This window comes from Eurosta solidaginis, chromosome 3, assembly GCF_040869045.1.
Source record: "Eurosta solidaginis isolate ZX-2024a chromosome 3, ASM4086904v1, whole genome shotgun sequence".
In the NCBI taxonomy this organism is placed as follows: Eukaryota; Metazoa; Arthropoda; class Insecta; order Diptera; family Tephritidae; genus Eurosta; species Eurosta solidaginis.
The window spans coordinates 118,895,287-118,921,948 of NC_090321.1; the positions used below are offsets into that span (position 1 = coordinate 118,895,287).

A 26,662-nucleotide genomic window follows, 5' to 3' on the forward strand; every position below is an offset into this window, starting at 1 on the left:
TTCTCGATGTAGTTAAATCCCGATTTATAATACAATGCCGTTTACACCTCAGCTAAAACTTTTCAGTTTGTTCACAAAAACTATTAGAATTGAGACCCGTCGTAAACGAGAATTTACGACTTGGCTTTGAGACGCTGACAATATGCTGAATTTTCAGTTTACGACCTGATATTGAAAATTATTTATTTGTCAATTTCAAATAAAAAAATTTTTCAATACCGAAATGACATCAAAGCGCGACGAAAAGAGACAAGGCGGTCTGTCAAAGGTCCGGAATCAAAATTATTCTGAGGACGAAGGGAAAGATGCTTTTGGACAAGCGCACAAATATGCAAAATAACCCAATGAATAATGCAGCATGGTTGAAAGATGAAAAGGAGTTCAGTTCGTCATCAATCTCCAAGGTAATTTGTTTTCCTATTATTTTGTCTTTCCTTTTTCTGACGAGGTCCTATTATAGAAATTCCGATCAGCCAAGAACTTAGCAAGCAAATTTAAAAATATTAAAGCTGCTCTTCGGAAGGACTAAGCTGACAACAAGCTTGCTCGTCACCTCACCGGTGGCGGCGAACCTCCAGAAAATATTGACAAGGTGCTGAGCTACTCGAAGCAGGAATTGCACGCTGCGATTGCTTTAACAATCGAAAGTCTCGATCCAAATGCCGACGATGACGAGGAAGATTTGTTCGCAAACCCAGGCTGTGTGTCCACTTCTGTCGCGAAACCCAACAACATCAAAGACGGCAACGGCACACAAGAGCTCATTTTCGCCATGAGCGAAGAATTAGAAATCTTATACGAGAACGCTGAGCAAAAAATGCCTGTTGTTGTTGTTTTGAAACAAAGTTAACCAGCTCGGAAAACCAGCTCTTACTCATATATCCAAAAAAACTATAGGGAAACTTAATTATATTAAAGAAACCTCCTAAGGTACACAAGGCTATTCGATTCCAGCTACCAACAAGCTGTGGAAGTACTGTCGAGTTAATCGATCTCTTATGTTGCTCCGCGTACTATTATCACTATATGCAACTGAATTCTGAGATGCAGCCATTTCTTTGCTGGTTCGATCGACTTCGTCGTCAGGTAGGTTCTCGATTGCAATGTTGTGTAGAATCGCACAAGCGACGATAATAGATTGTACCGTACGTACACGAACTCGCATTCCCATTGATAATAGTGGCCAACGTCGTTTAAATATACCATATGATCGCTCAACAACATTACGCGTGCTAATGTGGCTGGAGTTATACAATTTCTCCTCAGCTGTTTGTGGATTCAAATGCGTCGTCACCATATATTCGGTATTTCGATAGCCACCATCGGCAACAAGCAAATAGTTATTGAATTTCACAGACTCTAATCGGCGGTACAATCGCGATTTGTTGAATACCGTTGAATCATGTGTAGAATCTGGCCATCGTGCAACAATATTCGTAATTCTGGCTTTCGCATCTACTACTGTTTGCACGTTAATAGGAAACCACCCTTATGAAAAATGAAAATAACTAATGTTGAAAAATCGCAAAAAAAAATCTAACTTCTTTCTCTACCTTTGCGATTACGATAGTTATCGGCTTGATAAGTACCAGGAGACTGAATCCTCACGTGCGTGCAATCGATTGCACCAATGACTCCTGGAAAGCTAGCAATGTTGTAGAATTCCAAACTTGTCCTCCGCATCTCCTGCGAAGTGTCAGGCGTACGTATAACTTGTGGTAGTAAGCGAGCTACTGCTGTGGATATGCGCGCCAAAATAATGCAGACACTCGTGCGACTGCATTCAATAAATTTGCCAACGGTGATTTGAAAACTTCCGCTTGCGAAAAATCGTAGCGCGATTAATAACTGGTGCAAAGGTGTTATGCTCGGTGAACTTCATATAAGAATTTTAATATTTATGGGTTAATCACGAACGTTATTATCTCAAGGGAATGTATTGTTTGTAAAATTTACCGATTTGGGTTGAACTGCAAACCCGGCTCGATCATCAAGTATACGTGCGACTGTTCCTTTCGTCAACCGAAACCGCGAAAAAAATTTATCATCGTTAAGCCAATTCATGTTAAATCGGCGAAAGAATGTGTAGGATTGGCGTGGTACTATTTCAACGGTACCATCTTCACCATCACTCTCTCTGTCACTATCATCACTGATCCAATTAGAAATTGGCAAATGATACATTGTGGCCACCAAATTTAAACCACATTGCTTTTTATATCTCACGTATATTTTTTTTTACTAAAATATAACACCTGGATGTCTATAAAAAAATCGAATATTGTATACATAAATCTCGGAGTAAGGTGCAAATTTTTCCGATTTAAAAAATTTTAGGCTTAAACTTGGAATTGTTATAAACGGTGTCGTAAAAAAATTAAAACTCTCTAAAAAAATCCAATTTGGGTAAAATCTAAATTCAGCAGCTTTAAATCGCGACGTAAACTTAACACTTTTTCAAAAAACTGGGCATAAGCATTTTATTCTCTTTATTAAAAAAATATTCGACAAATAGATGTATAACAAGAAAATATTTTGAATATAAATAATTAACTGACAGTACCAATATCATCAACTAAATGGTCCTTATAAATATTGTAATCACATAATTCAAAACAAAAAATTACTATGAGTATCTATGTTTATTATTGCAAAATCTCGAAGAAAGAAAATTGCATGAAGTACCCTCAATGTAAAATTATTCCACTGAATGTATATATCGCATTTTAAACTAAAAAATGTTAAAACTTAAAAAAAAATTTAATCGGTATTTAAGTGTAAATCGATCCATGAAAGCATCGTAAAATAACTTATGTTTTTTGGTAGTTAACTTTATCGTTTAGCCTGGTTTTGTTAAGAATTTTGTTGTTTTTGTGGTATAAATCAACATTCAACACAAATTTTGGTTCAGGTTGCGATATGTAAAATTCCATATTTTTGTACACAGTTCTAAAATGTAAAGGAAAAAAAGTTATATTTGTCTATTAATGAAATTATTAAAAAGTGTCAGAAAAATGTTAAATTGTTCATTTTATGTAAACAAATTTTGAAAGTTGCAATTGAAGTTCTGAAAGCTCGGGAATTGAAGTTCAAAAAATTACAATTGAAGTCAGAATTTTCAAAAGAAGTTCAATGAGTTATAATTGAAGCTCAGGAATTTCAACTGCAGTTCAGGAAATTACAACTGAAGTTCAGAAAATTACAATTTAAATTCAATTATAATTTTCTGAACTACAAACAGAAATTCTAAACTTCAATTTTAATTTTCTGAACTACAAATAGAAATTCTGAGCTTGAATTTAAAACTTCTGAACTTGAATTGAAATTTTTGAACTTCAATTGTAACTTTCGAACCTCAATTGCAGCTTTCTGAACTAAAATAAAAAAGGTATAGCATTAAAATTGGCGAATTGCAAGTCAACTTACTCAAATTGTGAATTGCCTACTCGCGATTTGATGGTTTACTGCAACGAATAGTTCTGTTAGTTCTTCTCTTTTGTTTTCTATATCATTAATTAATTTATTTAAGTTTCCCTTAATTTTGTATGCATGCAATCGCATACAAGAAAATTTGTATTTATGGCTCACCAACAAGACTGAAAAATTATTCCTTCCTTATGGCTTATAGTTAATAATTTACAACTATTATAAATAATCTCATATATTATAAACATGTTGAATAAAAGTAATGTTAATGGATTTGAATTAAAGAAATGTTTTATTTATATAGCAATTTCAGTTATAATCCAAGTAAACAACGGTCGTAATACTAGTCAAAAGGCGTAAAAGTACTGTAAAAACACTAGTAAAGTTACTGATATATAACTTAAAAAATGACTGCCATTTGACAGTTAACGTGAATGTAAGAACAGTACAGCGCTATAGTTTGTTTACATTTCGATAACCTAATACCGTTTATGTGTGAGCAGTATGTACAATCACATAAATAGGTATGACGGAATGGACTGGTCACAAAAGTGCCCGACGCCATGTACAAATGCTACTTAACGATTTACGTGTTCCATCGACACAGATTTTAGTCATTTTACTGGTCAATTTACGGGTACATTTTTGCTGGGATGTAATCATAGAAGGTGGCGGAAGATTTGACAGCTTTCATATGGAACGCCCTTAAGCTGCAGACAATGGTGCTTTATCGGTAACCTTATAACAGCTGATTCGACCAACCTGCCGGTAAGGTCGTAACCGTATCGCAGCCAACCAATTGGTTTTGGTTTACCGTCGTAACGATAAACAGCTGATTACGTTAGGGATACGACTACAGCGATAGGACATACGGCACCAATCACATATCACATTCCCAGATTGCGCATTCACGAGTTCAAATTTGCTTCGTTCTGCGCATCTGCGTCACAGTTGACTGTTTGAGCGAATGAAAGAAAGAGCGAAAAAACAAGAGCTAAAGGAAAATGACGTAAGAATTGCCCATAAAAAAGAGATGATCTAATGTTTACATACGCAACGCGTAATATTCTAGTGTGATTTGTGGGCACCACCCTACAAGACGGAGGTAACTAGTTCAACCACACATTCAAAGCTTTTTTCGCTCTCCACTAACACATCGACGTTTCATGCTGTCATCGAAATGACAGTTCATTAATTATTCCGACAAACTTTGAAACGGAGAAAAAATAGCATTGTTTACAACGAAAATTATCTTGTGCTTTTAGTTGTGACATGTGACGGAAATTAAACATTTTGGTAATAGTATAGTTGAGGGGTCGACTGCTAATACGCTACCAAAAATATCGGGAGAGGTGTCAAACGACGCGTCTTGACATCTGTATTAATAATCCGAAGACCCGTGGGTACCTTCGAAACCAGGGGGGGGGGGGGGGGGATCCACGATCACGGTGATGCACAATTTTTTTGGTGGGTACAAACACAACAACAACCACATGAAAATCGCCAACTTCAACTGCAAATATCTCCGAACAGAGATAAAAATTTTCTTTTCCACCTTCGGATTATTGTTCTCGAGATTAATACGCGTCTTTTGACACCTCTCTCGATATTTTTGGTAGCGTATTAGCAGTCGACCCCTCAACTAGACTATTACCAAATTTTGTTGCAGAGACCATCTTTTTGCGTTGGCGGCCTTCGCCCTAAATAATATTAAGGGTAACGTTTTACAAGACGGTGCACCACCTAATTTAAAAATATCAAATAATGATAAAAACGGAGCTCGAGGCGCGTCTTTTGATTCCTCGTTTGATAATTTTTGATAAAAATTAAGTGGTGCACCGTCTTTTAAATCGTTACCATATTAAGTTGTATATAATCGACGGGATGGCCTACAAGGTTTCATGTCATACTAAATCGCTCCCGATATGGTCGGGCTAGTACCTTAATTGTTCCCGGAACGTACCCGATCTGCATCCGGCAAAGGACCAACAAAGTCGAAACGGGGAGTGTACTTATCGCTACAACAACAACAACATTATTTACTTTGGTAATAGTGCAGTTTACGGTACCTACCGAAATTTGGGACAAAATTTTCGAGTGAGATATTAAAAGACGCGTATTCTCGTCTAGATCAAGAATCCGGAAGCGGAAGTTAATTTTTTTTACCCGTTCAAAACATATTAACCAAAACCCGAAAAAGACCCGCGGCTCCCTCTGAAACCGGGGGTGAGATCCATAGTATTTTTGCGCAGAACACCTTTCTGCGTTGGTGGCCTTCGGCCACGCTTATAAAAAATAACCCTGGGCTACGCCATGCCAAGTCCGGGTGTGTGGTATAACCGTGGCTACCGCCACGGTGATGCACAATTTTTTTGTGAGTACAAACACAACAACAACCACATTAAAATCGCCAAATTCAACTTCAAATATCTCCGGACAGAGATACAATATTTCTTTTCCGCCTTCGGATTATTGTTTTCGAGATTAATACGCGTCTTTTGATACCTCACTCGAAAATCTTGGCACAACTTTAGGGTGGGAACCGTAAACTGCACTACTACCTTTACTTTCTGATTTTCATCCATACGTATGTGCATTTTTAAATAATAAAAAAAATGTTATATTATTCTAATAGATAGCATCTCCGCCGGGTTCCGATGCAGCTCAGAATATGCCAAAATCAGAGGAAATCTACAATTAAATGCAGATTCACGTTTCATTTGCCAAGGATACAAGGTACTTTACAACCAACATGCTTTGGAATACGGTACCAAACTTGTTGGATGTATTTCCCTAAAAAAGGGGGAACTACGCATCTTTGTTTGCCAGTATTTGCTTCGGTAATTTATATTGATTTGTATTGATTAAAAATTGCAATAATAGATAATATAATGTGAATTAAAATTGAATAGGTAGCCAGAGCAAAAAAGACAACTGATCGGCACGCAACTGTTATTTATGTGGCGCCACCGGGAGCTACTGCTGCTATCCTAGAAGCATTAGAAGCTGAAATGTCTGATTGTTTGCATCACCAAAGGTGTGCCATAACATGATATGGTTCGCGTTAAGCACGCTCTCTTAAGGCAAAAAAAAAATCGCGTCTAGTCAGGCCCGATTGTCCAGGAATCCCCGCACCAGAAAGGGTAAGTAAATTGGCTACCATATTAAATAATTTTTCATGCTTTTGTTGATAATCAAATGAAGAATGCAAATACGACAGACTTCGAAGTTCAATTGAAAACCAATTAATTTTTTTAATTAGCGTTTGGAGAGAAAAATACAAATGTATGTATGCATAGAACTGCATAAAAGGGGAGGAATAAATTAATTATTATCAGTAGATTTACAAAATTTTTGTCATTTTCCCTGCGTCGCAGTTGTCATTATATTGCGTTAACAGAGGACATCAACACCTTACTACCCACAGCCAGTTAAAATTTTAGTAAATTTTGCTCTTTTCATCACTGTTTCAAAACATGGAAAGTTATATATCGAGCATTCCATGGAGAATGGTACATTTTAGCAGACTTTCGCATTGCGGTCATTATTAATATTCAATCCCTAGAAGGTTTAATGTAGTCATGTCCATAGTTCCCGAGATGGTGGGGCTAGTACCACAATGGTGCTTGGAACGTGGATAGATAGATAATTTATTGAGGATTGCACAGTGACTTGCACATCTCCTTCACAGCACCTCATCCTAGCCGACTTCCTTGATGAACCCCAGCAGTGTTCTTGGCTTGAGGGATTAAATGTGGGAATGCTCTGGCCATGGTGAGCCCATAAACTTAGCCCTACGTCTTGAAATTGCGCCGCAATCTAGAAGGATATGGTCCGCCGTCTGCTGATCCATCACAAAATCGGTATGTGTTGTTCGATATTATACCCGGCTGTTGCATGTGATTGTTCAGTCTACAGTGTCTTGTAAGAATAGCCGTTAGGATTCTTTTTGAGAAGCCTATTAATGCCCTATATCGAGTTGTGCTGTAACCCCCTAACAGTAACTTAGACTGACTCAGGCCTGGCATATTGCGCCAGTGTTCTCTCTTTTCTCTCCCTTCTACTATTAGGGGCATTTATTGAGTGAGCCAACTGCCAGGAACGGCTCGGGATCGATGGGTAATGCAGTTGCTGCCTCTATTTCCGGGTTGTTCGCCTGCTGTTGTTGTTATAGCAGTGCTTCGTCCCATCCAATAGGTGCGACCGATCACAAATTGTCATCAATCTCTTCTAACGGGAGTCCAAGGAAACTTTCTGTTTCAACAGGGGTGGACCATAATGAGAGGAGCGTTGGTTCCACAATACAGTTAAAGAGATGGTTTGTGTCATGTGGGGACACATTAAAAGCAGGACAATGTTTTGTATGTCGGGGTTGATTCTGGATAGGTAAGAGTTTAACCTGTTACGTTATCCAGCTCGAAGTTGAGCTAGAGTGACTACTCTCGTTTCCCTATGGAGAGTGCGTTCCTCCTCTGCTAGTTTTGGTCTTTGAGTACAGGAATCACCGGCATAGAGGTCCGACGACTGTTTGTGGAGTTCACTGAAAACATGCTTGTGTTTTTTAGCTTCATACGGCTGTGTTCTCAGGTGCCGTATTTCCTCATAATGTAATGAGGCCGTGAACAACAAGAGCCACAAAAGATTTGTAAAAGTTACGAGGACGCTGGATTTTGGAATCTAGCCCAGAGCAACCTGTCCGATGCAACCATCCCTTGCACGTGAAACACTGGCAATAGTATTTATTTTTTTAATTTAATTTATTTATTATTACGGCTGTTTAGGCCTAAAACTTAAACTAATAAGTACAATTCATTGTTAAGATCACTTATTTCTATTGAATATGCTGCTGGAATGCCATGTGATTCCAATCAGCATATTTACTAGCGTGACAAAGGGACGAGTCTGGGAGCCACTCATTTAAGGAAGGTTGGAAAGGACGCGTTTCCAATCCTCCAGTGCTCCCAGCTTAAGGCACCAAAATTTGGAGCTTATATTTTTCAATTATATGTGTATTTTAAGCTGTCGGAATGTATTAGTCTCCGATCAACACAGCTAAACATGTCTTTGGATGTTGGAAATTGAAAATAACGTGTATCCAAACACCCCTCAACTTTGTTTAGTAAAGACGCTGTCGGAATGCATGAAGATTCCGATTAGTACAGCTCAACATATAATGGGAGGTTGAAAAGGACGTGTTTTAAATCCCCCCTGCTCCAACTTTTGTTTGGCCTTATTTTCGTTATTTTTGTTACACATTATATAATTGTATTGTTATATTAATGCTGTCGGAATGCGAGTGATTCCGATCAGCAACAGTAAATATCAGCTGGAAATACCGAATTCCAGCGAAATTAGTTGTTGGAACTGTCTGCAGTTACAGGTGGCGACCGATTTTCTTTTCCTTAGGGCCAGATGCATTGTATTTTGCTGCTTCCAATATTACCATTTCCTGTTAGCGCTCCAGTATCGGATATATCATGTAAAAAATAAGAGGAGAAAAACTTTATCTTATTGGTAGGGTTTTACAATGCTCCAATAAACCTTTTTTTAAAAGTATTAAAGTTATTACTACTTTTTATGTCATTAGGAAGTTCATTGAAATATTTCAGGCCCTTATATATATGACCGTCCTAAAAAGATTCTTTTCTGTGTTACGGTCTGCTGCTACGGTCTACGGCTACGATCCACTTGGGAGCGTGTTCACGCGAACACACCTAGCGATGTGGCGAAAGTGGCGATAAAAAAATATCGAAAACAAAAAAAGACAGACCCGCCATCACGAGGGTAGAAAGGAAAGGAGTTTCCGGCTGCATACACACGAAGAAAGATAAAAAATTTTGGTAAGAAATAAAAATCGGGAAAAATCGCCGAGTTTCCGGCCAGATCGACACCAAAAAAGATGATGGTGGTAAAACGTATTTACCTAGTGTGTTTATAAATGATTATTGGAACTTACAACGTGAACATTTTCCCATCAATGAAACAACGCCAGAATTAGATTTGCATTTAACCTATCAACCATCAGGCATGTTCAAGTGGCAATTGTATGCAGCGCAGCAAATGTAAAAAAATTGGGTGGTAATAAATCTTAACCTAGTGAGGACACAACCACCGGCGTAAAGGCCAGCACGAAGCTTTATCGCCACCTGGGTCATTTGGTCACCTCGGACCACAGCGCCAACCGCCACCAACGGTGCCTACCATTACCACGGGCATCACCATCGGTAGTACCTCCCCCAACTCCTTCATAAGCGCAACCACGAGCGCAACAACCATCAGACGTACCGCCACACCAGTTGCAATGCACGTAGCGGGGCCACGTACATAGGCTTGCGGCCACTAATGGTAACACCAACAACAGGCGGTACCACCGACCCAAATACTAGCCGCATCTTTGTTAGCTGCGTTCATACCGGCAATAATACTACTAGCGCATCCTTATTGGCTGCGTCCATCCCGGCTATAACAATACTAGCACAACCCATATCAGCTACGACCAGACGGGCTACAATAAACCAGCGACAATGACGATCACAGGGCAGCGAGTATAGGCCTGCGGGCATTCCAATTGCGATAACGAACATCAGCGGTTAAAGCGGTGAGTTCGTTCCACTACTGAACTAAAGTTATGCCTATTTGTAGCCTTAACCCTATCTTTTAAAATTATATTTTTGACTCCGCAACATTATGTAATGTTAATGTACCACCATACTCAAATTTAGGGCTATCACCCTATTGTAGAATCAAAGCAAATGTGAATACGAATGCAATATGCACAATGACCGGAGGAAATGAAAAGATAAAAAGAAAAGAAGCAATTCTTATTGTACGTTCAAGTTGTTGCATACTGAAAAGAAATTTTAACCAACACAAACAAAGCATATTTTTATGGTCATAGGTGTGCAATTTATACTGCCTGTGAAACAAAGAAAAAGGTGTTTCAGGTATTAAAATTTGCTTTGCGTTGTGGTAGAATTTTACTATTACATTTTTTTTATTGATGCCATCGTGGCGAATATGATTTTGGAGTGAGCAAAAGTGTTGATATTGTTTCGGTAAGGAATAAAGTTTTATTGGTAATTCAGGTTCAGTTGCATTATCAGTAAAATGCATTAACTCTATATTGAGAGACGCAAATAACAAGTAATGCGGGTTAGCTTGCGTTATCAAAACAAAACTTTTTGTTGTATACATTTTTTGGTGACTGAGTCGAACTAAACCCGAAACAATACCAACCTTGACTGTTACATGTAAAATAGTTAACGTTTCAACTGAACAAGTAAAACAATTTCATTTATTGTACTATAAGTTTAAAGGGTTCATGTTTTACCTGAACAGGTGAATGACTTCGGTAATTTTTCCATGAATCTAAAAGCAACAATATTTTTTGAGGGGTAGGATTTACCCCAAGTTTAGTCCTAGTTGCGTTTATAACTAATTTCTTAGTGCATAGTACATATTACTGTCATTATACTATGTGTAATACCGAAATGATGTTCAGTTAAACTCAAAGTAAGTTTAATACAACAACTATTAATTTTGTAAGGGGGCCCCAATTATCAGAAGTTGTATCCAAACTGTACAGCCCTAAGATAGATTTGTAAAACAAAAAAAAGAGAAAAGGGCATTTATCCAAATTTCTGAAAAAAAAAAGATTTTTTTTTATTACATTATAGTATATTTTTTTTTTTATTACATATATAGCTTTTTTGATTGCTATAATTTAAAAAAAAAAAAAATATTTATAAGCTTAAATATATTCAAAACCTTTGCAGTAAGAACAGGAAAAGAAAGCTATGTTAGCAGTAATGAATATTGAATAAATCTGTTAACAATATGGGAATGCTGGCATTATTATTGATTTAGAAGGCACGTAGGGTGAACAGGTAAGGGGCCACCGAAATTTAGGTATGTCGGTGGCCATGGATTTTGAGGGTGGGTATCAGCACCGGGCGTCGCAAGAACACCCGCGGCGCCCCCAAGTTATATTCGGCCCTGTTCTTTTTTATTTTAAATTTTCAGCATTTTTTGTTGAATTTCAGCGTTAGTAACCGGCCATGTCCGGTTCGGTAAATTTTTTTGCGGTTGAATTTTTTTTTGAAGTTTAAATTTTTTGAATGTTAACGGTCTGTCCGTGACATCCGGTTCGGCCGGATGTTGTTTTATTTTGAATTTATAAGCGTTTTGAGTCGGTCTCCGCGCTTCTGTCGGTTTTTTTTTGAATTTGACAGCTGCTCGTTTTGATAGGCATGATATGATTTTTATCTGATTATGGCGCAGGAACAGTAAGGTTGGCAAGGACCCGCCCCAGCCGACAATGACTAGCCACTGTGCACCAACACATCATGCCGACCGCCTTCCTTACTGCTTCCATCGTAAATGCGATTCCATAACAGATGGCTCCCAACGGGATTTGGTGCCCGAGGCGCTGTCGTGCTGGTCGTTTTGGTCAACTTGTGAAGTTGACCATCCCATCAGTCCGAGGTGTGCAGCCGCAGGAGCAGCCACCTGCGTTGCGGTGGGAAGGTTGGATGGATCAAGTTGTCCAGAATGATCATCAATGACAGTTGCTGAGGGCGCCTGAGGCGCTGTTCGCGAGGGTCAGTCGGGTCAACCTGTGAGGTTGACCATCCCACCAGTCCGAGTGAGCAGCCACAGGAGCTGCCACCTACGTTGCGGTGGGATGGTTAGACGGATCAGGTTGTCCGGGCTGGTCATCGGGGGCAGTGGCTGACGGAGCCACGTGACTTAACGTCAGTTATCGGGATTTTGTATTCACCCGATGAGGCAGTGCTGCACGCACTTAAGTTTTTTTTGTAGGTTTGGGGTTTTTATTTTCCCGGAATGTTGTCCGTTAGTCGGCATTGGAAAAATATTTGTCCGCTAATTGGGTTGTTTTGTAATGTAAACATTTTTTTTTCTTTTACCTGCCGAATTTTGTGATGTTAGTGTGAGTGTGTGATCGAATGGTAGGACCCCAGCTCAGCCCACGTCTCAGGTGGTACCACCGAATACCATCTGGATTGTGACGGGTTGAGCTGGGATCCCAAGCGGCACCCTTAACTGTCCCACCAGACTGGGGAAGCGGTTCCGAAACCGCTCCACCCATTGCGGCGGAGGCAGGAGGGGTGTCCAGTAAGAATGGACGAGAGGCCTCAACACCCCCAACCAGTCCCAGGGGCAAGCCCCTGGAGACTGCCCCTGCGTTGCGGCTGGGCGTGTTGAGACCGACCCGTGTGTGCCTGGAGCGGACCCTGGTGGCCCCAACCAGTCTCGGAGGGGGCCTTAAGACCCCCTCGTATTGCGGTTGGGAGCACTAGGGACATGTATGAATGTATCTGTGTTTTTTTTTTGTGACCCTGCTGCCTTCTAATGATGGGATGTCAGCATTCCCATCACCACCTATATTGTATATTTTACTAACTACTTTTTTCCAACTTAAAATTTTTTTTTTGTCGATACGATAGTCGAACAAAGGACAACAATACGTGTTCGCGCGATTTTTTTTCCGCACAAAAATTTTTTTTTTCTCGCATATGTATAAATATTCACATTTTTTTTTTGACAAATCCTCGCCTAAAATATAGGGTGGAAGGGGGGTGAGTTCAGACCTTTTACCTACCCCTAACGGCCTTACGTTTGGCAGTAGATAAAAGCCTTTTTCCGAATACTAGGATTTAACTAACTACGACCTAACAAATAAAATTTTTTTTTAATTATTATGTCTCGCGAGCAGTCGTACGGCCAACCGGGCCGAACTACTCCGCTTGGGAGTACGGGGAATCCCCGAAGAAACCAGAGCCGGGGCGGTAACAAAAATAGAGGGGCCTTCTCTCACGCCAGGCGTCCCTTGGTGGTGCACACCCCAGTAGGCGGACAATACGGAGATCTCGCGTTAATAAACATGGGCTCGGACCTGACTGACCCTCGCGAGAAACTGGACCGACCTGTAAGTACCAACAATTTAAATGCGCCGCTACTAAACGCACATGACATCTCGGGGCTACTGACTAATGTGTCGGCCTATGCACCAGATGGAGCTGGTGCTTTACCACCAAATTATGAAGTTGGAAACTTTGGAGACGCTGCAAGCGAAGGGACAAATGCCGCAGGAATGCGTAACGAAGCTAATCAGGGAGACTCGTGGGTGGCAGTATTGCACCAACTGTTCAGGACCTTACAGGAAGAGATGCGGAGGGAGATGGGGTCAATTCGAAGCAATATGGACCAGCTATACGCCGCTCTCGAATCTGCGCAGCAATCCAACCAGCAACACAGGAACGCAAATAGGATGGACCGTAACCCATTGCCATCGGTAGTACCACCAATGTACCCGACTCCAAGCAGCATAGCAGTAAAACCGCAGGAGTGGAAAATCTCATTTGACGGCACTGGGAGCGTAGCCGATTTCCTTTTCAAACTGAACACCTTGTGTGAGCGCACACAATGCACGGACGATCAAATAATGGCTAGTTTCCACCTGTTTCTTTCCGGGCGGGCCGAAGAATGGTACTGGCTTTTCACTAAACAAAACCCAAACGCGACCTATGCCTTTTTGTGCTACTCATTGAAAAGAGAGTTTGGCACTTTGAAAACTGACCACGAGATCATGATGGAGATCTCCATGCGGAAGCAAAAAGCAAGTGAGTGTTATGACGTGTTTCACACGGACATAATCTCCTTGAACGCGCGCTTAAGAGAGCCAATGTCGGAGCTTTTACTGATTGACATAATAAAAAGGAACGTCAACAGTAGCCTTAAGCTAATGCTTTTTAATGCGGACGTAAGGACCCTTCATGATCTACGCGATGTAGCACGCAGAGGTGAACAAGTGCTGAAAAAAAGCAAGCTGCTGGGAGCCACTTACCCAGGACGGCATGTAAGCGAAGCACGCGTGACAACCCCGGACATGAGGATGGAAAACGAAGACGGCGAGATGGATCCGCAGATAGAGGCGCTGGAATATCGACGCAACAGAAGACCGGACTATTCGGGAATCCAATGCTGGAATTGCCAGGGAATGGGGCACTCCTATATATATTGTGATGAACCCATAAAAAATCCCTTTTGTTTTAAATGTGGGTATAAGGGTGTATTTACTCCTAAATGCCCTAGGGACCATCGCAGGCAGGGAAACCAGTACCCGAGCGAGAAGGCGGGGGAACCTCGTTCGGCTTCATAGCTCCCACATCAGCCAGTGATCGAGGCGTCGTCCCGTGCGCTGAGCCAGAGGGTCAATCTCTGCATGGAGGTGATACGCTTCCGAGGTGCAGTAGTACCCAGAAGAGCCCTCAAAAGTGATAATAACGTACCCTGATAGTACGGACAGTTCGAATAGTTCTGAAGCCGAGAGTCAAACGTCTTCATCCGCGATGGGCGAGCCGACTAAAATTCTGCGACGCCGGCATAGGGATGTCGCTTGTCAGACGCAACTGCCCGGTATCGGAAAATATTTTGAAGGGTAGGAAGAGATACCACAGGAGAGTACAGGAGCGTAGACTGCTGCAAGCCACCACGTTAACGCTTACAGAGGACGAAAGCCTTTAGTAAAGGCTAAAATTAAAGATAGTTTTCTTGTAGGGTTGTTGGACTCGGGAGCCAACGTGTCCATCTTAGGGAAAACTGGAGTAGAATTCCTAGAGGATAACGGCTTCGAATATCAGCCCTTACACGCGTTCGTATATACCGCGGGCGGCAACAAGCAAAAAAGTTTAGGCTCAGTATCCCTACCAGTCACCTTCAAAAATATCACAAAGGTTATTCGTTTTTACCTTGTTCCCTCATTGCTCCAAGAAGCAGACTTCGGGGTAGATTTTTGGAGAGCATTTGCGTTAGCTCCCGAAATATTCCCAAGCGTAGAGTGTTTAGAGATTAGGCTCGAAAAGGAAGAGGAACTTAACCTCCATGAATTGTCACCAGACCGGAAATTAGAATTACAAAAGGTCATCGAGACGTTTCCTTCATACGAGAAATTAGGCCTAGGGCAAACCAAATTAGTGGAGCATCACATCGACACCGGTGATGCTGTACCTATAAAAAGCAAACATTTCCCTCTTTCGCCACCGAGGCAAGCCGAAGCTTTTAGCGAACTAGACAGGTTACTCAAATTAGGAGTTATAGAAGAATCGAACTCCCCGTGGTGTAGTCCTGTAGTACTGGTCCGGAAACCAGGTAAAGTTAGGCTGTGCATAGATTCCAGGAAGGTCAACACGGTGACTAAGAAAGACTCGTACCCCCTGCCTTATATCAACGGCTTATTGAGCAGACTGAAGATCAAACTGACAGAGTCCTCCAAGGAAAAAACAGCATTTGCAGTTCCGGGGAGGCCTCTGTACCACTTCAAGGTGATGCCATTTGGTCTGTGCAATGGACCGCAGACTATGAGTAGGCTGATGGACAAGGCAATCCCTTCGCGTCTGCGAGAGAATGTCTTCGTCTACCTAGATGATCTAATGGAGTGTAGTACAAATTTTGAAGACCACCTGAAATTGCTGGCGGAAGTGGCTAACTGTTTGAGAGACGCAGGTCTGACAATAAACGTCGAGAAAAGTAAATTTTGCCAGAAATAAATACGCTATTTAGGGTACCTGATAGGCAGCGGGTGTTTGAAAGTGGATCCGGGAAAAATAGAAGCAATGCAAAACTTCCCGATCCTTAAATCCCCTCGGCAAGTGCGTAGGTTTGTGGGCATGGCAAATTGGTACCGAGCGTTTATTACCAATTTCGCTGACTTGGCAGGTCCCTTGACCGACTGTCTCCGCAAGTCAGCAGGCCCGTTTAAGCTTACTCCTGAAGCTATAGAGGCATTCGAAAAACTAAAAGTAGCCTTGAGTTCGGCGCCTGTCTTGGCCCAACCAGACTTGTCCAAAGAATTCGTAATACAATGCGACGCTTCCAAAATAGGTGTTGGCGGAGTGTTGTTCCAGGTCGATGATGAGGGCGCTGAGCATCCAATCGCATTCGTGTCGAAAAAGCTGAATAATGCTCAACACAATTATACAGTAACCGAGCTGGAATGTCTTGCCGCCATAATCAGCGTGAAACGTTTCCGACCCTATGTCGAAGGATTACCTTTTCGGATTATTACGGACCACTCCAGTCTCAAGTGGTTGATGATACAAAAAGACTTGAGCGGGAGGTTGGCGAGATGGTCACTCTTACTGCAAATATACGACTTTAGAATGCAACATCGTAAGGGCACCCTGAATGTAGTACCAGACGCGCTGTCGCGTTTTGATGCCGATGAGTTGTCTTTCACTACCACACCCGGAGAAATAGATTTAGACTTAATTCGAACCGTCACCGAAAACGAGGAATCACTTCCGCATTTACGAGTTGTGGACGGTGTAATTTTCAAAAGAGTTAAGTTTCGTAAGGGGATGGAAGGGGAAGAAGACTCGCTGTGGCGTTTATGGTTGCCAAAAGGGTTGACTAAGGAAGCAGTGAGATTAGCACATGACGCTAACCGGAGTTACCATGGCGGATGGCAGAAAACCTTAGAACGTGTCAGGCAGAAGTACTTCTGGCCGCAGCAGGCTAAGGACGTCAGGGACTACGTCCAGCGTTGTGACACCTGCAAAACGGTAAAACCCACCAATCAGCAGTCGAGACCACCTATAGGGAGTACCTTTGAATCCGAAAGGCCGTTTCAGCGGTTATATTGCGACTTTCTAGGGCCGTATCCGAGATCTAAGCGGCGAAATCAATTTCTTTTCATAGTACTAGACCATTTTTCAAAATACGTTTGGCTAAAGCCCATGCAGAGAGCCACCACTGTTAACGTTATAAATTACTTCGCTTCAGAAATTTTTCCGGCTATAGGGGTCCCTGAGTTTATTCACAGTGACAATGGTAAACAGTTTATCTCGAAGGAAATGAACCAATTTTTTGCAAATTACGGGGTGACGCACGTGAGGACGGGATTATATTCTCCCCAAGCAAACGCATCCGAGCGCGTTAATAGAGAGATTGTTTCGAAGATTAGGATTTTCCTGAAAGATAAACCTGACCATACCGATTGGGATAAGCATATACCCGAGATTTTATCAGTTTTGAGAAGTGATTTTCATACGGCGATTCAGTGTTCTCCATACTTTGCATTATATGGCCAAAATATGGTCCAACATGCCTCAACGTACAACATTTTAGGGAAACTCGGCAGCCTTCGGGAAGACCAGGTTACGGTAGTAAGCCGAGCTGACAATTTGACTAATATTCGTGAGCAGATCCGTAGAAATTTAGATCAGGCCAAGGATAGGGGAGTAACCACCTATAACAAGCGCTTTAGACAAGTCAACTATAAGGAAGGTCAGGAAGTTTTTCGGAGAAACTTTGCCTTAAGTAATTTCAAACAGGGCATTAACGCCAAATTCCTACCCAAATACCTGAAGTGTCGCGTGCTTCGAAAAATAGGTAATGCACTGTATGATCTCGAAGACCTAAACGGGAAATTGATAGGTCGCTTTCACGCTTCGGACATTCGTCCGCAATGAACCAGAAAACGTTTCCTTGCCAAATTACAATTTTACTTTTTTTTATATACCTACCAATTGGACTTTTTTTGTCTGGGCGTTTTGGCGGTCGGGGACATCTCGCCCAGTATTCTTCCCGAGCCATGACCTCATAGGTTGTTCACACGCGTACTCACCGAGGACCGTGAACAACCTGGCAGTCCACGCTTGGGTCGGACTATCCTTTCGGAGTTTAGACGAGTTCTCCAGATCAAAATGTCTACACTTTTTGTTTTGCATTCCTGTGGGAGCGATACCCACTAGAAATCATCTTTCGGAGTTTTGACGAGTTCTCCATAACAAATGTCTAATTGCCGCAAAGCCCTTTTAAACTAGGAAACAGAATTAATTCCCAACCTGACTTAGTTTTTTTTTGATGGACCTATGTTGCCCGGCTAGCTTCATAGTAGGACTTTGAGACTCTTATCTCAGGGGTGAGTCGTGCCCCACGTTGCTTGTCGTCGAAGATCCCTGGCAGTAGCTTCCCACAGATGATCCAGTTTCCTGTTCGCTTCATCGTCAGGTCTCCAAAGCGAAACAGGTTTGTTACGGTCTGCTGCTACGGTCTACGGCTACGATCCACTTGGGAGCGTGTTCACGCGAACACACCTAACGATGTGGAGAAAGTGGCGATAAAAAAATATCGAAAACAAGAAAAAGACAGACCTGCCATCACGAGGGAAGAAAGGCATGGAGTTTCCGGCTGCATACACACGAAGAAAGATAAACAAATTTTGGTAAGAAATAAAAATCGAGAAAAATCGCCGAGTTTCCGGCCAGATCGACACCAAAAAAGATGATGGTGGTAAAACCTATTTACCTAGTGTGTTTATAAATGATTATTGGAACTTACAACGTGAACATTTTCCCATCAATGAAACAACGCCAGAATTAGATTTGCATTTAACCTATCAACCATTAGGCATGTTCAAGTGGCAATTGTATGCAGCGCAGCAAATGTAAAAAAATTGGGTGGTAATAAATCTTAACCTAGTGAGGACACTACCACCGGCGTAAAGGCCAGCACGAAGCTTTATCGCCACCTGGGTCATTTGGTCACCTCGGACCACAGCGCCAACCGCCACCAACGGCGCCTACTATTACCACGGGCATCACCATCGGTAGTACCTCCCCCAACTCCTTCATAAGCGCAACCACGAGCGCAACAACCATCAGACGTACCGCCACACCAGTTGCAACGCACGTAGCGGAGCCACTAATGGTAACACCAACAACAGGCGGTACCACCGACCCAAATACTAGCCGCATCTTTATTAGCTGCGTTCAGCAAAAAAGATATTTTAGAAATCCAAAAAAGTTTTACAGTTTCGTAAATTCAAAGCGGAAAACTTCAGGGTATCCTTCCTCATTAACCTTTGGAGGAAAAAAGCTTGCACTGATGACGACGTTGCTGAACTATTTTCTGAGTTCTTTAAGTCCACGTATTCATCCAGTGGTTTTCATTCTGGTCAATATCCCTATTGCTTAGATAGCTCGAATTACATTAGGAATCCTGCTATTGATGGTAATATTGTTCTTCAGAGTCTTCAATCTTTGAAGCCCACCTTTTCTCCGGGACCGGACGGTGTTCCTAGTTGCGTGCTTAGGTACTGCGCCGAAAACATGTATGAGCCTATTATTAAAATTATTTGAGCTATCTCTGGGATCTGCGTCATTCCCGGCACTTTGGAAACAGTCTTTTATTATACCCCTGCATAAAAAAGGTAGTAGGTCAAAAGTTGAAAACTACAGGGGTATTGCTAAACTTTCAGTCATTCCTAAAGTCTTTGAACAGATTGTCACCAATCAATTGCAATATCAGTGTTCTAGTCTTTTATCTCCATGCCAACACGGTTTTATTCGTCAAAGGTCAACCACTACAAATTTGCTTGTATTCACCTCTATAGTTATGGAAGGATTTTTAGCGAACGAGCAAACGGATGTCATCTACACGGACTTCAGCAAAGCATTTGATACCGTCAACCACGAGTTGCTTATTCATAAGCTTGATTTACTGGGCTTTCCGTTTCACCTATTAATGTGGCTGAAAAGCTATCTTTCTAACCGGACCCAAAAAGTCCTGTTCAAGTGCAATCTGTCGGAATCGTTCGGAGTTTCCTCCGGCGTACCCCAGGGATGTCATCTAGGCCCTTTGCTCTTTGCCCTTTTCATTAATGACTTGCCACAGACAATATTATATTCCCATACTATAATGTATGCGGATGATGTAAAACTTTGCTACACTTACTGTCCTACCGATTTGAGTTCCTTGGATCTTCTTCAGGCCGACTTGGACTCGTTCCAATGTTGGTGCACAACAAATTTATTAGCTTTAAATTGCTCTAAATGTAAGCATATGACATTTCACCGAGTGAAGCCAGCATTGAAATCTTATGTAATAGATGGTACGCCTTTGGAGCGTATATCTATTGCAAATGATCTAGGTGTCCTTTTTGATCCGAAATTGAATTTTAACATGCATATTTCATCTACAGCCAACAAAGCGTTGGGTTTACTTGGATTTGTTAAAAGATGGGCTAAAGAGTTCGATGATCCGTACCTCACTAAGGTTCTTTACACATCGCTGGTTCGTCCAATACTCGAGTATTGCTCATGCGTTTGGTCCCCTGTTTCTCAAAAGCATATAAAGCGTCTTGAGTCAGTTCAAAAGCAATTTTTGATATTTGCATTGCGCGGCCTTAATTGGGACTCAAGTCTCCACCTTCCTCCATACAGAAGTAGACTTCTTCTTATTAACTTACCCACTCTGGAAAATCGGAGAATATTACTGGGGGTATTATTCATCCATAAGCTCATTATTGGAGAAATTGATTCCGCGGACCTCCTCAGCCGCTTGTTTTTTGCGGTTCCCCCTAGAGTATCCAGACACTACGTTCCTTTCTATTTACCCCTTTGTCGACGAAACTTTGCTAAAAATAATCCTCTTCTTATCTGGTGCGCGCACTACAATGACTTGTATAGCTGCATCAGTCTTGAATGTACTTTTGCCACTATACGTAATGCAATACTTGCCTATCTAATTTAAGAGATGCAAGCTAATTTAATTTGCCGGCATTTTATTCCTTCGATAATAAACAGGAACTATCTCGCTTAAGGATGGAGGAACATTTATCAACATGTATCATTAAGAAGGAACAAGACAGTACTGTGTTGATTGGAATCTGGTGCATTCCAACAACGTAAAAAACATGCTTTTTCATGAGTCACTGACCGGAATCGTATGCATTCCGGCAGTATAATCTTATGGGTCAAGCATCGAGCTGATTGGAATCCGGTGCATTCCAACAACACAGGTCATGTTACTTTTTTATGCCTTGTGATGGCGTATCCTCATTACACTACTCTTAGCACTGCCGTATTCCCATAACATGCTGATTGGAATCTTGTTGCAATCCAACAGGGAGATTGGAATCCACTGCATTCCGAAATCATGCTGAGCGGAATCTGATGCATTCCGCCAGTATAAGATTTCGGCATAAGATCTTATTTCTGCTCATATTTCTTATTATTATTATATTCTGAAATTATATAGTAATGTTCATTAATCTTTCTTTGTTTGTAATATAACATTGTTGAAAGCTCGATATATCTTAAATTTTATCTTTTGAGTTGTATATTTATATATCTTTTATATTATGCAGTCGACCATAGTTTGTCGTCGACTTTAAATAATAAATAAATAAAAAATAAATAAATAAAAATAAAATACCGGCAATAATACTACTAGCGCATCCTTATTGGCTGCGTCCATCCCGGCTATAACAATGCTAGCACAACCCGTATCAGCTACGACCAGACGGGCTACAATAAACCAGCGACAATGACGATCACAGGGCAGCGAGTATAGGCCTGCGGGCAAACGAATTGCGATAACGAACATCAGCGGTTAAAGCGGTGAGTTCGTTCCACTACTGAACTAAAGTTATGTATTTGTAGCCTTAACCCTATCTTTTAAAATTATATTTTTGACTCCGCAACATTATGTAATGTTAATGTACCACCGTACTCAAATTTAGGGCTATCACCCTATTGTAGAATCAAAGCAAATGTGAATACGAATGCAATATGCACAATGACCGGAGGAAATGAAAAGTTAAAAAGAAAAGAAGCAATTCTTATTGTACGTTCAAGTTGTTGCATACTGAAAAGAAATTTTAACCAACACAAACAAAGCATATTTTAATGGTCATAGGTGTGCTATTTATACTGCCTGTGAAACAAAGAAAAAGGTGTTTCAGGTATTAAAATTTGCTTTGCGTTGTGGTAGAATTTTACTATTACATTTTTTTTATTGATGCCATCGTGGCGAATATGATTTTGGAGTGAGCAAAAGTGTTGATATTGTTTCGGTAAGGAATAAAGTTTTATTGGTAATTCAGGTTCAGTTGCATTATCAGTAAAATGCATTAACTCTATATTGAGAGACGCAAATAACAAGTAATGCGGGTTAGCTTGCGTTATCAAAACAAAACTTTTTGTTGTATACATTTTTTGGTGACTGAGTCGAACTAAACCCGAAACAATACCAACCCTGACTGTTACATGTAAAATAGTTAACGTTTCAACTGAACAAGTAAAACAATTTCATTAATTGTACTATAAGTTTAAAGGGTTCATGTTTTACCTGAACAGGTGAATGACTTCGGTAATTTTTCCATGAATCTAAAAGCTTACGTCTTACTTGAGCTTGTGAAACAATACTTTTTGAGGGGTAGGATTTACCCCAAGTTTAGTCCTAGTTGCGTTTATAACTAATTTCTTAGTGCATAGTACATATTACTGTCATTATACTATGTGTAATACCGAAATGATGTTCAGTTAAACTCAAAGTAAGTTTAATACAACAACTATTAATTTTGTAAGGGGGCCCCAATTATCAGAAGTTGTATCCAAACTGTACAGCCCTAAGATAGATTTGTAAAACAAAAAAAAGAGAAAAGGGCATTTATCCAAATTTCTGAAAAAAAAAAGATTTTTTTTTATTACATATATAGTATATTTTTATTTTATTACATATAAAGGCTATATATTGATTGCTATAATTAAAAAAAAAAAAAAAATATTTATAAGCTTAAATATATTCAAAACCCTTGCAGTAAGAACAGGAAAAGAAAGCTATGTTAGCAATAATGAATATTGAATAAATCTGTTAACAATATGGGAATGCTGGCATCATTTATTTAGAAGGCACGTAGGGTGAACAGGTAAGGGGCCACCGAAATTTAGGTGCGTCGGTGGCCAGGGATTTTGAGGGTGGGTATCAGCACCGGGCGTCGCAAGAACACCCGCGGCGCCCCCAAGTTATATTCGGCCCTGTTCTTTTTTATTTTAAATTTTCAGCATTTTTTGTTGAATTTCAGCGTTTGTAACCGGCCATGTCCGGTTCGGTAAATTTTTTTGCGGTTGAATTTTTTTTGAAGTTTAAATTTTTTGAATGTTAACGGTCTGTCCGTGACATCCGGTTCGGCCGGATGTTGTTTTATTTTGAATTTATAAGCGTTTTGAGTCGGTCTCTGCGCTTCTGTCGGTTTTTTTTTGAATTTGACAGCTGCTCGTTTTGATAGGCATGATATGATTTTTTTCTGATTATGGCGCAGGAACAGTAAGGTTGGCAAGGACCCGCCCCAGCCGACAATGACTAGCCACTATGCACCAACACATCATGCCGACCGCCTTCCTTACTGCTTCCATCGTAAATGCGATTCCATAACATCTGGCAAACGCAGCAAACTCATTTCTCAGGACCGGGGTCAGGAGATGGACCCGGATTGGGGTCGATACCTTCCCGGAAGAGGAGAGTATGGCGCAGACCCGCTGCAAGGATCTGCTGGGAGGATGACAATTTGTGGGAGGGACGCAATAAATTAAACACTGAGTCCGCCTGCTCATTACCCTCTACTCCCCTGTGGCCTAGGACACGGCAACAGTACTACGTTGTGTGCTCCTAATTGATTTAGGTTTTCTACGCACTGAAGGACCAGTGCTGACTTTATTTCGAACGCCGCAAATGCCTTTAGTAGGGCCTAATTGGGTATGGCAATTGTTTCATTGGGGTATCAGCGCTGAAGGTTCAGCTTAGCGCACTAACTTATGGCGAATACTTCCGCTTGAAAAATGCTCGGATGTGCTTTTAGAGCTACTGATATTTTGGCTCCAATCCCCTCTGGCGTCTTCGAGCTATCTATGTACCATACGATCTTGAGCAGACTAGTAATACATTGCACACGCCCATACCTATACAGCCGTACCAAGAGGCGGAGCAACCCTTTAAATATTGGCACAACCGGAGCACTGCTGGACATCCAATCTATATGAAAGCTATGCATTCAAAAGTGTTTGTACCAGTGGCTGGTGCACACCGAACTGGACCAATGTATGCTATATTGATGCCTGCACAAATACCAAGCTATGTTTAAGTAAATAATGTTACTGCTAATGTCAATTTGCACGGTTGAGCACATACGGTACCTACGTTTATACAAGCTGGAACACCACACTACCTACATGGCGATGTAGCCACCGATCACGTTGTTGTAAGAGATTAATTAAAATATGTTATTCATAAACACTGATTCTTATATTTTCATTATCATTAAACTGTAGACTGTAGACTCATGACGGGTATTCTTACTGGACACTGCCATCTGGCGTCACATGCCTTTAAATTAAGCTTGGTCAGTGATAGCAGATAGCAGATGTAGGAAGTGCGGGTTGGAGGAGGAAACGGTCGATTACGTTCTGTGCTCCTGCCCTGCGCTTGCCATGCTAGGACTCCAGCTGACACCTGTCAGATCTATAAGCAGCAAGTGGCTTAAGTTCTAGGAAGCTTCTGTTATTTGTCAAGAGGAAGGAGTTATTTTATAACATGTCCTGGTTGTTGATAGGGTTTTTAGCTTGGTCGTTAAAACAAACTTCTGGTAACACTACGGACTCATTCAGTCTATGTGAGGTCGTCATGAACCCGTCAGTTCAACCTAACCTATATTTTGTTTTGGTTTTTACTTTAGAATCAACCGTTTAAGTAAGCGATGTCAGCTAACTAAGCGCCTTCAAATGTAGATCCATAAGGAACATGGGGTCGCCAGAGCCTCGGCTGTTAAAGAAACAGGATTCGCCACGGGTAGGTGAGGTTCACAATTGGGTTTGGGAAGCTATATATTGCGCTGGCAACCCATTGAACGGGTTGCGCTACACAACCCCCTGAACCAATTTGGTATTTTAATCGCCTCTTACGCAGGCATGCCTACCGCGGGTATACTATAAGCCCCCTAACCCGCTGGAGCCATGAGAAGCGTTTGTGACCTTGGGTGTCCCAAGGAAAGTTCCGTCGTGTCTTGTTTTGTTGGGTGAGCGGCCAGGCAGCAGCGTGCAACAAATGCACCATTCAGGAGGATACCCTTGCTGAGCCCAGAAAATCTAGGAAAGTTGGATGTACTGGTCGGATGCAGCATACGAGTATATTCTGTAATAGCATATGATCAACTTGGAGATGACCAAACGTTTATTTTCCTGTCCAACAGGGAACTTGTTCTAGACCCTGCTGCTAAAGAAGGATAGGCGTAGTCACATCAATTCGTTCCCGGGTTACTCGGGGAAATCCGTTTTAGCAGTAATTTGCACTTTTCATACTGCACGTCCATACAAGAACTTGTTGTTGTTGTTGTTGTTGAATTAAACAGTCATCTGCATTTGTTTGTTTTTGTAGCACGTCTAATTTCCTTCGTAATATCAATCAATTGTCCCTTGTTACAATGTTGCGTTCTCTATGAATGCAACAGCGAAGCATCTTCGGGTACCCCTGATTCTAGTTATCTGAAATCTCCTTGAGTCCCTTGTGCCTTTGGCCTCTCAGAAAAGAGCTAATTGTGGAGCCCTATTTATAGAACACTTTTTGGGTTAAATTTATTAAAAACTTTATCCTTACTGATATTAGTTTCTTTCTCATTCTAGGTAATTTGATTTTGACGATGTGCGCATAGCAATATTCCAGCTGTAGCTGAAGGAAGAACATAAATTTGCTCAAATTATAAGAAAACTGCGACAACTATCTCCCCGCCTTTTTAGTACCACAGATAAGGCGCTAACAAGCATACTATGGGAAAGGGTCAAGACCAAAGGATCAATATCACCTGTAAATCGACTTTGATAGCACGAATTGGGGCTTCCGGTATTATCGCTACAAAACTCATATGGCTCTGCAAACTGATGTTGAACCACACCACCAGCGCAGGAAAAATTGGGCATTATCACTGAGCTTCGAAAGTTTCAGAAAGGGCACAGCTATTAATAGACGTTATTGTACTTAATTAGCTTGTACATATCAATATACACATATGTAAAGTTCACTAGAGTAATAAGGGAATCATTTAAATTGTAAAAAACCTTGTATATGAATTATTTATAATTAAATATTATCTGAACATAAAGGACGAGTTTCATTCATGGAAAAAGCGATTTGACATAAGGTAACCGATACGGGTAACCGATAGGCCAGTTACCCGTGTTGTTGTTGTTGCATATGTTTTGGTTAGCGATAACGAAAACATAACTGATGAAGTAACTTAAAAATGTAAATAACATCGAGCGAGAAGGAATGTCGAAAACACAATAGGTAAGAGCGAGAAAGCGAGTCACACGTACACTATTTTGAGAGAGCGCATACGACAGTAATGTAAAAGTCATTAAGACGATAATTGGTGAACAAG

At 41.1% G+C, this 26,662-nt stretch overlaps 1 long non-coding RNA gene across 1 annotated transcript; it reads left to right on the forward strand.

The window, feature by feature from the left end:
- On the forward strand, positions 1-26,353 carry LOC137244258 (uncharacterized). Its single transcript, XR_010950859.1, has 5 exons — positions 1-404; positions 461-1,086; positions 6,062-6,266; positions 6,339-6,569; positions 25,908-26,353. It is a non-coding gene; the product is annotated as an uncharacterized lncRNA (long non-coding RNA).
- Positions 26,354-26,662: the final 309 nt, after the last annotated feature.